This window comes from Pteropus alecto, unplaced genomic scaffold (assembly GCF_000325575.1).
Source record: "Pteropus alecto unplaced genomic scaffold, ASM32557v1 scaffold124, whole genome shotgun sequence".
Classification (NCBI taxonomy): Eukaryota; Metazoa; Chordata; class Mammalia; order Chiroptera; family Pteropodidae; genus Pteropus; species Pteropus alecto.
This window is the reverse complement of record NW_006435779.1, coordinates 1,344,268-1,360,327: the sequence shown is the minus strand read 5'-3', so window position 1 is coordinate 1,360,327 and position 16,060 is coordinate 1,344,268. Positions and strand designations below refer to the sequence as shown.

Genomic DNA, 16,060 nt, shown 5'->3' with positions numbered 1-16,060 from the left:
GCTGAGATACATGTTGACACCGGCCCAGGCCAGAGCTCAGCTTTGTTGTCAGATTATTCATATTGTTTTTAGAGTTTCTTTTTTACTTGTGGTAGTTAATATTGCATTTCCGTTAACAACGATCGTATAAGTTTCCTTTTAAAATGCCAGGAGAGATAGAAGTTGGTGCAGTCTAATGGGTGCTGGCCCATTCACAGGAATCCCTGGTAGCCCCCCTTTCTGTGGTGGAAGGACTCCCTCTTCCTCCCACCCAGGCCTCATAGCCTGCGGGAGAGTTGAATTCATTAAAAATAATTGCCTGGCTGGAGTCATTAGCATCTCCTGGCAGAGTCTTATTATTCTCCGTCCCAGGCTGCCTGTACTGTCACTGCTGCTTGGAATCAGAAATCTGCCAGTCCCTGGGGACACTTCATCCCACGGAGAGGTGAGACCAGAGATCAGAGCCCTCCAGATAATGAGGGGGAAGGGCTTGCACTCAGCCCTGAGCATTTTGCAGGAACGAGTTCAGAACCCTCAGCACAATTCTTTGGGGCTAATGCAGCTTCTCCCCATTTTTCTGGTGGAGAGAGTGAAGCTCAGAGAGGCAAGACCCTTGGCAGACAAATGGCTTACCAGCAGTACATAGCTGTGTTTGGAAACCCTGCTGTCTGAGCAGAGCAGAGGGCTCAGGGCCAGGTGTGCTGGTTGGAGATGAAGGGTGACTTCAAGCCTGTCTAGGCCTGAAAGGGTAAGAGCTTTGGGGGTCACTGTACCCAGGTAGGGTGAGGGACAGAGCTATGGCTAGGAGCCAGCTGTTGCCTGCCCTAGAGGGTTGGACAGAGACATCAGTTATAAGTCTAGTGCAAGTGGATAGTGAAAGCTCCCAAAGGCCAAATGGATGTTAGGCCAGTTTTCCCCAGAAGGTGACCAACATCCTGTCTGCTCTGACCAGGCTGACTTTGGGCTAGCTCACTGCTTGAACACCTCTGCTGAGCTTGGCCAGCATGGTTGGCCTTGAAATTTACCACCTATCACAGAAACTAAGAACTTCCGCAATATGTTAGAGGGCATGGTCACCTGCCAGGTGTGACACAAGAAGTGCCAAACAGGCCTTCATGCCCCAAAACACACAGGTGTGCATACATATTGCTATGAACTGAATGTATATATCCTCCTAAATTTGTATGTGGAAGTTCTAACCCCTAGTGTGGCTGTATTTGGAGATAGGGCCTCTAAGGTAGTATTTAAGGTTAAATGAGATTATAAGGATGAGGTCTTGATTCATATAAGAAGAGACAGCAGAGAGCTCAGCTCTCTCTCCTCACATGCACAAAAAAAAAAAAAAAGAGGTCCTGTGAGGATGTAGCAAGAAGGTGGATGGCCATATGCAACTCAAGAGTAGAACCCTACTATGTTGGCGTTGTGATCTCAGACTTTTAGGCTCCAGACCTGTGAGAAAATAAATGTCTGTGGTATTTCGTTGTGGCAATCTGAGCAGTCTAACACACACACACCTGAACTTCTTTCCTATGTTTCTCTACCTGGGTTCTCCTTCACAGATGCTGTAGTGAATGGGTTGGGGGGACAATATCACATCTGCAGGGACTAGAACCTAACTTAGAGGTAGTCAGCCCTCTACAAGCTGCGGGGAAGAGGACTTTAAATGACTTAGCTTCTGCGGTCTCAATTTCTTCATCTGTAAAAGAGAGACAACACCTGTCTCCAAAGATGAGACTCATGTGAGTGAAACTTTCAAATTGCCTGGCCCAAAGCATGTACCCAGTGGACATTATCATTTATCAATAATGTGAAGATCCCAGTCATGATGGGTGGGTAGAAATCCAAAGATAAGAAGTGATGTGTAGACAAGTTTCATTTCCACACTAAGATGTGCTGGGACCGGACCAGCACATTCTTTGTAACCCCGGAGTTCCTGGCCCCCGAGGTGCTGACGGACACACCGTACACGCAGGCAGTGGACTGATGGGAACTGGGCGTGCTGCTCTATGAGATGGTAGTTGGCGAGTCCCCGTTCCTAGGGGATGACGAGGAAGAAGTATTTGATAGCATCGTCAATGCTGAGGTTCACTATCCCTGCTGTCAGCTGAAGCCATTGGCATCATACGCATACTGCTGAGGAGGAATCCAGAGCGGAGGCTGGGTTCCAGTGAGAGGGATGCAGAGGATGTGAAGAAATGGCCCTTCTTCAAGACCCTGGGCTGGGATGTCCTGCTGGTCCGGCGGCTGCCTCCACCCTTCATGCCCACACTGTCGGGCCGTACTGATGTCAGCAATTTCGACCAGGAGTTCACCGGGGAGGTCCCTATGCTGAGCCCGCCTTGCAATGTGCGGCCTCTCACTGCCACAGAGCAGTGAGAATGGCCTTCGGGATTTCAAATGGCCTTCGGGATTTCGACTTTGTGGCTAGGGGCTGCCAGCCCTCTAGGAATGAAACTTGTAATGGAGGAAGGGAGGGTGACAACATCAGGACCAGGAATGGTGAGAGGAGGTGGAGGGGTAACAGGAAGGACCCTCCCTCGGATTGACACGCATCCATCAAAAGACTGGAGACAGCTCGGAGCCTCAGCTGGGAGCCTTGGGGAGGGTTATCCCGGTGATCTCACACTGCATGCTAGAATCACCTGGGAGCCTGAAGAGCTACAACATCTGAGTTCTAGCTCTAGAACCTGATTTAATGTTTACATCAATCAAAAAAACAAAAAACAAAAAACAAAAAAACCCCAAAAACCTATAGGCCAACAGAGTATTATAAGGGTTAATGAGAATCAGTAAGAAAGGAAAAATTCACTGAAAAGATAGTAAGATCCTCAACTTGCACACACTGAAACCACAGGAAAACATAACCACTAGACACACAACAACATGTTCCACCTCACTAATAATCATAAAGGCAAATGGAAAAAGTGTTGGTCTAACATTTTCATTGATTAGGCATGCAAAGTTCAAAAATGGGTATTGATATATACACCCTCATTGGACATCAATTAACAGAAGCTTTTTGGACACCAAAATAAAATATCTAAATCAAAACCAAAATTCTTTTTAATCAAAATAAAACTTCTAAACTTCTACACTCTCTGTGCTAACATTCTCTCTTCCATGTTCAAGTCAATCTTTTAAAAGAGATGAGCAGAAGTGTAGAGCGATATGTCCCAAGTGGATTCTACAGACACACCAGGGGGCTGTTTTATTCTGTGTGGATGCGCAGGAGCAACAGTACAGAAAAGTCTGGGCTCCATTTTGCCAACAAAGTCACCTCTAGAAGGAGAGGCTGAAGCAGGTTGAGAGTGATGTGGACTCTCCAAGTAGATACTGGTTGATACTCTCAAGATGGTGGGCTATGAGGAAGAGAGAACACCTGGAAGTTAAGGAGAAAGGAATGGAGGCAAGATGGTATTTCCAAAGAAAGAGACTTTGTGTTTCTATTGCTTGGGGAAAAAGCCAGTATGACTAGGTGGGAGCAGGAAGGGAGTATTTAGTTATCCCACATTCTAATGGAGAAAGGGAAGGGAGCAAGGTTAGTTTTGTCATGGAAATCACTTTTCTGTGAGAAAGAGAAAGGGAGAAGGACTTGTTCTGTGGGTCTCTTAAAGACGCATACTGGGGCCCAGTTTCTACCAGGTTTGCCGCTTCCCAAGCCTGGCCACCGGGCAAGTCACTAAATTTCTCTTCTGCTTAAGTCTGCCAGACCTGGCTTCTGTTTCACACCAGCAAACCCCCTGACAGAGCTAGAGATGAAGACCAAAAGCAGAAGATAGACACCATTGACCAGGTGTGAGAATGGGGTGCCCACTGCATGGATATTTCCTAAGACCCCGGTGGCCAAAATCCTTAATTTGTTCTTTTCCATAAGTGCTAATTTTTATTTTTACTATGATATCCTTCCTTACCTTCAAAGAAACTAATTTTCCAATATCACAAAATGATTTCTGTTCTGATTGCTCTACTAAATCAGGCTCTTCAGGTAAATCTCTTGTATTATTTTAATATGTGTTTTCTTTTATGGTGATGACTCTCTTCCAAGTGAATGTATCTTTATCATGAAATGTTCTAGTATGTACCTACCTGGGGGGGTCATTTTCCTCCTCTACCTAATCCAGGTTTTCACTTGCTTTCAGGGAATCAGTACATTTTATGGTTCACCAAATGATGTTCTTATTTTAGAGTGCATATTTGTTAGATCATTTTTATACCTATTTTAAATCACTTTGTGAATTTCATGTTCCCAACTCATCATCAGAACCAGGAATGGCCCATGTCCTCTAATGTCACTCATAATTATCTGTCTGTTTTCCCCTTACTTTTCTTACGGCAAATGTAAATGATCTCTTCATCAATGATATCTAACAGGCTATCCATTTTCTATAGGAAAGCTGTTGATTGTGATTATTTTCATTGTGTTCATCCACTTTACTGAGGACCATCAATTAATTATACAGTTGACTCTTGAACAGCATGGATTTGAACTGTGTGGGTCCACTTATACGCAGATAGTTTTCAATAAATAGAGTAAATGTATTTTTTATTCCTTATGATTATCTTAACAACATTTTATTTTTTCTAGCTTACTTTATTGTAAGAATACAGTATATAATACATGTAATATACGCAGTATGTGTTAATCAACACTTTATGTTATCAGTAAGGTTTCCAGAAGGTCAACAGCAGGCTATCAATATGGTCAACTCTCAGCATCTGCAGATTCTCAACCACAGGCTGAAAATTCTGTTTCGATAATCAATTGATTGAATCCACAGATGCAAAACCCACAGATACGGAGGGCTAACTGTAGCTAAGTTTTGGGAGTCAAAAGTTACAAGCAGATTTTCAATCTCTTGATTGGCACCCCTGACCCATGAGTTGTTCAAGGGTCATTTATAGAATCTTTTCATTGGATTCTCTGTATGAGGACTACATAGATCAGGAAGTGACTAGACAGACACAGGATGTGAGTGCCTTAAATAAAAGAAGTGGCTTGAGATAAGCATGTTCTCCATGCCTCACCCTTCCTCCACACCTTTCATCCTCGCCAGGGTATAGCCCTCACCTTCCACAGTGGGCAGCTTTGGTCATCAAGCATGTCCCAGTCTACAGGACCAAAGAGAAAAGGGCAAAGTAAAAGAGCATGTCTTTAAGGAAGTTTCCTGGAAGCTGCCACTGGATGATTCTGCTTACATTCCTGGGCTAGACCTACACAGCCACGCCTCCTGCCCGGCAGGAGGAAAGTGTAGTTCTTCTAGGTGACCATGTGCCCAGCTAAAGATGCAACGTTGGATTACTCTGAAAGAAGAAGAGAAATATTAGGAGACAATGAGCTGGCTCTTCCATGATTTCATTGACAAATAATAATGCTTTTATATCTTCATTTCATAAACCAATACCATTTATATTTGTTGATAGGGGCTGATACGATCTCTTGCAAGACCCCTTGCATTCACCCTGCATGTTTCTTCCCCTTGCACTCCAGGCATGATGTAAGTGTGTTTTCTGTTCCTGCTTGCTGAATGGCAGTGAAAGACAAACAGCAGACATGCTTTTAGAAAAGATCTGGGGAGACTAGCTGTTGGATTGGCTGGAGTAGGAGGCACAAAATTGACGCTGGCCTGGTGTGCACAACCAAGGAGCAACAGGTGGGGAAAGGGGAAAGATTCAGAGTTTGGCTTTCACAGGCTGTTTGAGATGCTTTTCAGAAAAGAGCCTTCACAGCAATCACTAACTGACCCAGGAAATGAACCAGGCTGGTCTTCCAGGCCAGGAACCAGAACCTCTGGCTCTTTCCTTCTTCCTATCCACAGTGAGACTGGGTCCCAGAGATTAGCCCTGTCCTGCCCAATCCTCACAGCTCAGAACTTGTACACAGCAGGTGCTCAGGCAAACCTGGTGTCTGAAAAAGAAGAATTAGAAAAAGAAGAAAGGGGTATTGAATCTTAATAAACCCAAAGAGCCACACATTTCTCCCCTTGTATGCATAGGTCTCATAAAACAACAATAACAGAAAGAATGTCTAATATTTATTGAGTGTTTAGAACCTGAAGAGCACTTGCTAGACACCTGGAAGATATCCTGGGGTTGCCCTGCTCCATCATCACTTGGAGATAAATCATCCTCGGCAAAGGCCCCTGGGGATCAGGGACATAGGGTTGCCCAGGTGAAGAGCAACCCTGCAAATGGCTGTGGCAAATGTGAATGTGTGTCCTTAAATTTCACTTTCAAACCAACATTTCTGGGCAGTTTTCTACTTCTTGCCTATATAGACACCACTTTTTGATGAGCAGTCATAAGGTCGAGCATCAGCTGCTCCAGGGGAATTCTCTCAAGGTCTTGATTGAATGAGTCTTGTATGAGTCTCATAGCCTCTATTTTATTTCAGACCTTCCTAAATATGCCTTCTGAATTTGGTGAAAATCTATTGAGCTATTTTTGTATAAGGTAATAGACAGATAATAAACAATATAAACTTTCTCTTATTTGGGTTTCACTTAACTGGGGTGAGCGGGGCGGGGTGTGCGGTTCATGAGATAGGTGTCATTATTCAGAACAAAATATGGAGGCCCCATCTGGCCAACAAGAGATGGATAAGAGGCCCCTCCACCAGGAGAAAAAAGGAAGGCTTTTTGGAGGAGATTCTTAAATGGATTCTGGACGGCTGGACAGGCCAAATGTGGTGGCAATGGAAAAGGCATTCCAAGTAGAGGGAACTATATGTGCAAAGGCATGGAAGCAAGGAGCAGATTCCCCCTTTGAATCCTACAAGTCCTTTTTTTCTTCCTTCCAATTGGCAGTGGCCCCAGGACTTGTGGCCCCAGGGTATATGTCTTTCAGAACTCTGGGGTGACTTTCTCTTGGTCTTCACCAGAACCCCCATCCTTGAGTAATGGTGGAGGCATATCTGGGGCTTTATCATCTGCAGAGTCAATGGCAAGCTTTGCAGGGAGGGCAGGGGAACAGGCCTGGTACTGTTTGGACTTGGGGAAGGGATATAGGTATGAGTTCTGGGTTGGAGAGAGTCATCTGATGCCTGATTACTGAGCCCAGAGACTGGGTATATGAAGTGGAGGGAAGTCCCATGCTGAGAGAAATTACCCAGAGGTTCATCTCCCTGAAGTTCCAGGGCCTAGACTGGTTGGAAGTTGGGCACCCACCCAAGGATAAAGGCTGGGACTATCCCACATGATGTGTAAGGGAGTGAAGGCACCTGATTTGGAAGTCTCACATGAAAGAGAAATAAGCCAGAGGGATTCCTTGTTGAAGCAAGGGCCTGCTGCAGTGGAGCCTCCTTTGGAAACCCAAGGATGGGGGTGGGGTAGCTGACTAGGACCAGAGGCCTGCTTCTTCGTGGAGCCTGGCTTCATGAGAAGTTGGGAGCCATATAGAAGACTGGTTCTGCATGTGGACTAATGCCACACTAAAATAGGCTTCTGCACAGTGGGTGGTCTAGTTCCAAATGGCTTTTCTGCCTCAGGGAACACACCCCAGCCAGTTTTCTATGGAGGAACAGAAGGTGAAAAAACTAGGAGAAACAAAGGTCTGCTCAGGAAAGGGGGCTCAGGTGGCCAGGAGAGTCCCAGGCATTCTAAAGGAGGTTCTGGAACCTTTCACGAAACTCTTTAGTCAAAAGGGAAGAGAGTAGGTCAGCATTCTGGGAGCACCTCAGCTTATATAAGTTGTCTCAGCTTCTATAAGTGAATGTTACTGTGTCCAAATGAAAGATAAGAAAAGTAAGTCTTAAAAGTCTGCCTCCTACTAGGCCAGTATGCACCAATTGTCCTCTAGAAGACAGCAAAGGGCTGGATGCAAGGGGTCAGAGAAGTCTCCCTAGAGAAGATGACATCTTAGCTGAGGTCTTGATGACAGAGGGAGGGCAAGGAACATTTCAGGCAAAAGGAACTTCCTGTATAAAGTCCCTGGGGCATGCAGCATGCTGCACAAGAAATGGGAGTTGCTCACTGGGGCCGGGAAGGTAAGGATAATGGTGCTAGTGCTAAGTAGGGTTGTCTGAGGGCAGTGGGACCACTGTAGGTCTCCAGGTCACAAGGGTGCTTATAGAGAGGTCACCTGCAGCAAACGACCTGTTTATTGACCAGATAGTATGTACTGCTCACTATCCCAAAGACTTAGTATAAAGCTGTGAACAGAACAAACACAGCCTCAAGTCCCTAGGACATGAACACAGACACTAAACACTCAAGCAAAAGCCAAATGTGGCAGGTGATCCTAAAGTGCTGTGGGGGAAAAGTAGAGTATGGTGGGCAGGGCCTAGAGAACTATTTGAGAGGGCTGAGGAGGAGACACTCACTTATGGAAGTCTGGGAGAGCATGGAAGGAAGTGCTGGAGTCCTGGAGGAAATGCTGCTAAGGCACTGAGCCTGTGTGTGTGTTCGGAGCACAGTAGGGGGAGGGAGAAGGAGGGGAGGAGGGAAGGAAGAATGGGGGAGAGGGGATAAGGCCAGGGGAGTCAGGGAAAACATCAGGATTTGTGGGGGCGGCGCACAGCAAGACTGAGAAGGATTGGCCAACGGCAAGAGACAGTGTGAGGTCAAGGGTGACAGCTAGCTTAGCATCCAGGAGGTCACTGGAACTAAGTAGGTAGAGAGGCTATAAGAGAAATGGAGTGAGAGGAGACAGGTAGGAAGTTAGAAGCAGGGTGCAGAGTGACAGATGGAGGACATTTGGGATGTAAGAAGTGTTGTTTTAAACATGAGAACAATAAAACACATTTGTCTGCTCTTGGGGATGATCCAGGACAGAAGGAGGAACTAAAGGGGCTAAAGCAGAAGCAACAAGGGCAAGGGCTGTGCTACCACATCTAGAGGGTATATCCGTGGTAGGATTGGGCACAGATGCAGGTACAGGGCATCTATGGTGAAGGTATTGGGGGACTGGGATTGCTCTTTCATTGGTGGTATCACTGCCTGAGAGTTAGGAGGTCTTGGATGTAGGAGAAGGAAGGAGAGCATGGGAAGTGAAATGACAAAGGGAATGCACAGCCCAGGGCACACACAGAACTTCAGAGGTTAGCTGCCACGGTGTCACAGTGGGCCCAATCCACAAGGATATGGATCTCTCCAGCCACATTAAGCCACTCAGGTGCAGGGATGGAGTTGGTGGGGCGGGCAAATGAGTATGAGGAGAAAGGGCAAAGAGACTGAAGTTGTTACAAAGGGGATGATAACTGTGATGGAGCAATGAGTAGGCGCAGGGAAGGAGAGAGGTGAACACTGAGATAGAAGGGGTAGAAAAGAGTTGGTAGGTCAACAGGAGGAATACCCTTGTTGACTGGAAGAAGTCCTGGAATCTAGGGGCAAGAGGAAGTGATCTGGAAAGACAGAGGCTTTAGGCAGTGGGGGCAGGTGTTTGAATTTGAGGCAAGGGTGGCGGCTACGGGGGCAGGGCACTGCTGGAGAAGAGATGGGCCAAAGCTGGAAGGATGAGTATGTGTACACAGGCCATGGGATGTGAAAACCCTGAAATAGCCAAGCCTTAGAGCCTCTCCACTCCTGCCAGTGCAGAGCTGAGCACGGAAATGGAGTTGGGGAAACAGGAGACAGGATTACCCTTTCACATGAGTGCCTGTGTGGCCCCGCTACAGATGCAAACTCAGTGGGCTGGATCTTTTTGCAAAACTACCCAGAAACAATCTGAAAAAGAAAAGGCATGTGCAGGATAGGAAGGCTTTCCTGGCAATGTCACCAAAGGCAGAAACACTAACAGTAAATGATGTGATGACAAAAAAATTTAAGACCTCTCTATGTACCCCCAAAAAATTTTTAAAGAAAAATCAGAAACAGAAAATTAAAACACACACACACACACACACACACACACACACACACACACACACACAAAGATTATGTACAATGGAGTAAAGACTTGTAACAGTCAATAAACACATGAGAACCCTGTTAATTTCAAGAGTAGAGAAACAAAAAAAAGTTAGAATGTTATATTATTTTTTATCTGTCTGATTGGCACATTAAAGAGTTTAATAAGTAGAATTCTAAGGCTATAAAGAAAATATATTCATATACATGATTGCGGGGATTCCATTGATACAGCCTTGAGAGAGAACAGTTTGGAAACTGATCTCAAATTTAAGGTGTCTATTCTCTTTGGCCCAGCTATTCTACTTCCATATCCAAAATAAATTGTTAATTAAAAAAGGCAATTTTTACTCCAACAGAAGGCATTTTGTGGTGGAAGTTGGTCCATGGAGCTCTAGTAAAGGAGAACAGAGTGGATTGATGGGTTGCAAACCAGTCCCCGAAGCCCCCCACCCCAGAAATTCCATACCTGCCTGGTAAGGACCACTGAGACCCAGAGCAGACTCAGTGCTTGCCAGGGGCTTGGCTGTGAGGAGAGGTGCTCTGGGCCAGCGCTGGAGGGATTAGGGCAGGGAAGACCTGGGGATAATGAATAAGATGTTCAAATTCCACTTGAAGACAGCTAACGGTGGTGGGGATGGAGGGCAGAGGGGACTGGATTAGGCAGAAAAGGTGCTAGCTCATCCTGGATGAGGCAGCTAGATAAGCTTATTCAGAAGAAGTCCAACCCTCCTGCAGGAACCAAGTAGGAGAGAGGAGGAGAAGGGCTGGAGGAAGACAATTTGAGGTGGAGATGACATCATCTAGTAGCCCTGTGGCCCTATTACCTAGGCAGAAGGACCGTCTCAGCCACAGATACACTGGTCCTTACAAGTCGGACCAGAGAAACTACGTCTGCCTAGGTCTTCAGAGCTCTCAGAAACCAGCCAGCTTTAGAGATAGCAGCAATCAAAGCCCGTGGGCTACTCCCTTGTCAGGTCTCAGGAGGTAAGAGAGAGCGCAGGCTCCCAGTGGCCCTCCCATATGCACTTTCATCTCCAGATGGGATGGGCAGGTGGCTGCTCCCCTCTACAAGGATTTCAGTGTCTCAGATAGGCTTGTCCATGATTCATATTATACTTTTGGCTGGTAGTGCAACCACAGGTCAGGTTGAGGTACCCAGATTGAGGTGCTGTGGTCGGAATCCTGTTCTCACTTCTTAGACATAACATAATTCTAGTTTCTTCATTAATGTAGAATGAAGCTAACACACACTGAAAATGGGGCCTGTGATGTTTGCACACCTCTGTGAACTCACTAAGGAAAACTGGAGTGCCCACTTAAGTGGGAAACTTTGTGGCCTGTGAATCCTGTCTCCATGCAGCTGTTTAGAAAAGACAGGAAGGTACACGTCCAAGGACTAAGCATGGTTGCCTCTGGAGACAGGCAAAGGATGGGGACGATTTCCTAGTCTTACTTCATATGCTTCTGTATATTTCTACAATAAATATGTACTATTTTTATAATTAAAACCCTTAATGAAGATATTTTTAAGAAAAACAAAAACAAAATAGGACCTGGCACAGTGAGTGTTCATTCTATGAGTGCTAGACCATCTTCTCACCACACTCTGGTTACTGTCAGGCTGGCTTTGACCAAGGTGGGGCTTCCCTAGGGCTTCACCTGGCCTGTAATCTGCAGGGTGAGAGGTGCTGGCTCCAGGGGGAGTGAGGAGGGCAAGAGACTTCAGAGAATGAGATGGAAGGCAGGCAGGTCATTGTAACTGGAGTGATTAAAGCAAAGAGGACAGGAGAAGCAAGGAGGCTGAATGGGAGGCTGAGGTTCCTTTGAACCCCCCTTAACACTTCCACACACCATGAAGATGCTGAGAGGGTTGTTATTATAAAAGCCCCTCCACCCAAGGAGGCTTGTATCCAGAAGCCCATCCCCCACTCCCTTCTCTCCTCACAGCGTGCGCTTTCCTCACTCCTTCTCCCACACACGCATCCCACCACATTGGAGCTCAGGGGCTGGTGTGACTTTTCCAATCTAGTGGTAACACTTGCAGATCTGTGTGAGGGCTGCAGAGGGAGGAATCTGGGGCTAACCCAGGCCTCCTGCTTCTGACTGACTGGAGGTACAACAGGAGGTGGGAGAGAATGGCATCCGTCGGGGCAAGAGTAGGTCAGGGTAATAAGGACAAGGTGCAAGGTGCTGTGGGGTACCCAGCAGGGGTCTGAGATCGCCTCAGAGATGGGGTTGGGATCCAGAGCAGAATCGGGAGGAGAGAGAGTTGGGAAAGGCAGGGAATAGCCTGTGCAGAGGCCCTGAGGTAGAAGGAGTTGAGAGCTGAGACCTCATCTTGAACCAGAGCTGGACTGAGGCACCAACTCTTGAGAAGGGAAAAGTCTAGAGGCTGGTAGCCAGCTCAGAATGGCTCCTTGGAGCAGACAAAAGCCACTGAAGGTATTTCAGTTTAAGGGGGTGACCAATTTTGCATTTCAAAAACATTGCCTAGGCTAAGGGGAAGGAGTGAGGGCAGGAGTAACAGGAGAGTCCAGGGCCCAGTTAGAGGGAATTTACCAACAGGAATTGGGACTGTTCTGAACAGGGACAGCAATGTATATAAGGAGGGAGATTGGGGCTTCAACTTTAACATGGAGATGGTGAGGTGGTGGGAAGCTGTGAAGGAACATGAGGTCAGGGGTCTATTTGTAAGATCTTTAGTGAGAATTCATCTGCCTATGGAAAGGGTGTAGGGGCACCAGGACAGGAGGTGGGAGGCTTGCTACATAAAAATCAATCTTCCTCCAATTAACAAATACAGTTAGTACCATCCTTGGAAACTTGATATTGTTTATTTTGGGAACTGAACAAAATGGTCTTAAAGTTTACATAAACTAAAAAATACATACACACAGAACAATGAGATACCCACAAAAAGGATATTTTTATACATATTAAGATTGTTCCTGGGGAGAGGAAGGAGAGACAAAGGAGTCCCTAAAGTGAGAAGACCTGTAGGGTCACTGGGCTGAGAGGTATGGTAAACTCAGCTCTGAGTCTAGTCCTAAACAAAGGGAAAATTACAGTGGAATTACTCATAATTAGGAATGTGTCCACTACCACCAGTGCAGGTGAAAGGCAAGGATAAATAAAGAAAAATGGCAATCTCTCAGCCCCACACCCTGCCCCCACCCAAGGTGACGACATATGTCCAGGAACAGGGAAATTTGTTGTTTGTTTTCTCGGCACTGGGGGTCTTATAAACCTAGGGAATGGGGATGGGAGGCAGACTCAGATGTCTGGGAGTCAGGCAAGAAAGACAACTTTTAATCCATCTAATATATCCTGCCTCCAGGCTCACTTTCTGAGTAGTGAAACATTTTCCCCACATCTCCAAGCAAATACAGGTCCCTGTTTTGCTGAATGGACACCATTTTGTCTTATGTGAGTTTCCACGTGGGTCCTCCCAGCCCAGCCCAGCCCACTAGGGTTTGTCTATTCCCATACCAATCCCAGAGTGTTCTGATTCCAGCAGCTTTCTGGTAATGGGTGAAATCTGATCAGACAAGGGACCCTCACATTTCACTTAGCCCGGGGAGTCTTGTTAAAAGGTAGATAGATTCTGATCAGCAGGTCTGGGTAAGGGTTGAGACTCTGAATTTCCAATAGGCTGTGGGTCCGGTCTGATGTCCACATTGAGTAGAGGTATAGAGCTCATCCTGGTTATTTCTTTTTTCATTCTGTGATGCTTTAGGATCCTTCCACACTGCCATGGTATCTGACTGATGAGCGATCTATTCCATGCTGTGCACCCACTGGTTTTCTTATCCAGTTATTGCCAGATGGACCTTTCTAGCTCCTCACACAACATGGGCAGTATAAGATTTTGTCCAGGATCACTGGGTCTTCAGACTGGGTGTGCACTTAACTTGCACAAGCCCCCCTTAGTCATGACTGTGTCATCCCAGCCAAGAGTCACTGCCAACACGGGGCATTATCCAACTTGTAAATTTTTGCAAATCTGATGGGCTAAAATGATCCACTGCAGCTTTAATTTACATCTTTCTAATAAATGGGACAGTCTTCTCATATATTTGCTTAACCTTTGGAGTTTCTTTTTGCCTGTTTTAATCCTTTTTTTACCTGCTTTTCTAACAGAATTGTAGTATTTTCCTTGTTGATTTACAGGGATATATCTATATATATTACACTAGATACTAGTCCCTTTTCAATTTTAGACATTGAAAATATCTTATTTCAGTTGTTATCTGCCTGTTAGCCTTGCCTCACGTGTCCTTTGTTGAGCAGAAATCCTTTACTTTGATATAAACAAATTCATCCATTTTGCCTTATGATTTTTACTTTGGGGGGTTGTTTAAGAAGTCCCCCTCCCCACCCATATCACAAATCTCCCATATCATCTTCTATTCACTTATAGTTTTACTTTTCACTTTTAGGTTTTTAATCCTTTTGGAAGCTATCTCTGCATATGGTGAATATGGAGAAAAATAAAACTAGGAACCTACTATTACCATCCACAAAAGTGGATGGTATTTGATTTGTAGATTAATTTGGGAATTCCTGACATGTTTATAATATTAAAATTCAAAAACGCTAAATGTCTCTCCATTTTTTTAAGTCATTTTTAAAAATCTCATTTAAAATCTTCCTCACAGAATTTTATGTCCTCGTTACTAGGGAAATTCCTAAACACTGCACATTCTGTTGTTTTTATGAACACCTAATGTATTGTATTTATTATCTTTTCTAACTGATGTGGAGAAATGCAATTGAGTTTTATAAGCCAATCTTGTATTCAGCAATCTTGCCAAATTCTAATTAAATTTCAAGGTTTGTATTTGATGCTTTTGTTTTTAATATATGAGATAAATGAGGTATACAAATATAATAAGTAAAATGACATATATATGTATTTATATGTAGACATAAAGATAGTTTAATCTCTTCTCTTTACAGTCCCTACCTCTTATGTCTGTTTATTTTCTCATAGTGTTTCCCTGATACTCTAGTTCAGGGTATCTAGTTCAGTGTTAAAACTAGTAGTGACTGTGGGTATTCCTGCCTTGTTCCCAATCTTGAAAAAAAATGTATCTAAAGTCTCTGCATTAAGTATAGTGTTTTGGCGTATAACCTTTAATAAGATAAAAACATTCCCTTCTATTCTTAGTTTGTTAAGAAGTCTTGTTGTTGTTGTTGTAATTATTATTATTACAAATAGGTGTTGGAATTCATCAATGCTTTATATCTATTGAGATAATCATATGATTTTCACTTTAAAAATCATAAAGAACATTAATATATTTTCTAATGTTGAACCATCCTTGCATTCCTGAGATAAACCCTATTTGATTATACTGTATATATTTTTAATATACCTACATTCTATTAACTAATATTCCTGTGATATTGTCATTAATAATAAGTATATATTTGGTCTTCATCCATTGAAATTTCCTACGTAATGAGAGCCTTAAAAATGCCTTTTGTTATGTTAATAAAGTGACTTTGGAAAGTGCATAGGTCAACAAGGATGCTAGGGAATCAACTTTGTGATTAGGGCGCTGGAGATTGAGTTTAATCACCAAGCCAATGATTTAATCAATCATGTTTATATAATGAAGCCTCCATAAAAACCCAAAAGGACAGGTTTGGAGAGCTTTTGGTTTAGTGAATATGTGGAGATTAGAGGGAGAATGGTGTGCTCAGAGAACATAGAAACTCTGTGTCTTTTCCCGCCTACCTTGCCTTGTGCATCTCTTCTATTGTCTATCCCTGGGTTGTATCTTTTATAAAAAACTGGTAATGGTGTGTAAAGTTCTTTCTTGGATACTGTGAGTCATTCTAGGGAATTATTGGACTTGAGAGGGGTTGCACAAACCCCCAAATTTGTAGTCAGTCAATCAGAAGTGTGGGTGGCCTGGGCAGCCCATATGTGGCTGGCATCTGAAGTGGGGGTAGTCTTGTGGGACTGACTCTCAAACCTGTGAAGTCTGATGCTATCTCTGGGTAGTGTCAGAACTGAGTTGTTGGATACCCAGCTGGTGCCAGAGATTCAGAGTTGGTGTCAGGAAAAAAAAAACACCTTTCAAGGACTTATAATAGTTGCTATTTTCTATGCAAAGTATGAAACAAAGTGATTTACTGAGTGAAAATATGGTTCAATAATCTAAGAAAAAGATACAAATATTAAAAGTAAGAAGTAAAGCTCTAATTTTGGGGAGACAGTGTAGCAT

At 44.4% G+C, this 16,060-nt stretch overlaps 1 pseudogene; it reads left to right on the top strand.

The window, feature by feature from the left end:
• The first annotated feature begins 1,867 nt into the window (after positions 1-1,867).
• On the top strand, positions 1,868-2,355 carry LOC107195630 (annotated as a pseudogene).
• Positions 2,356-16,060: the final 13,705 nt, after the last annotated feature.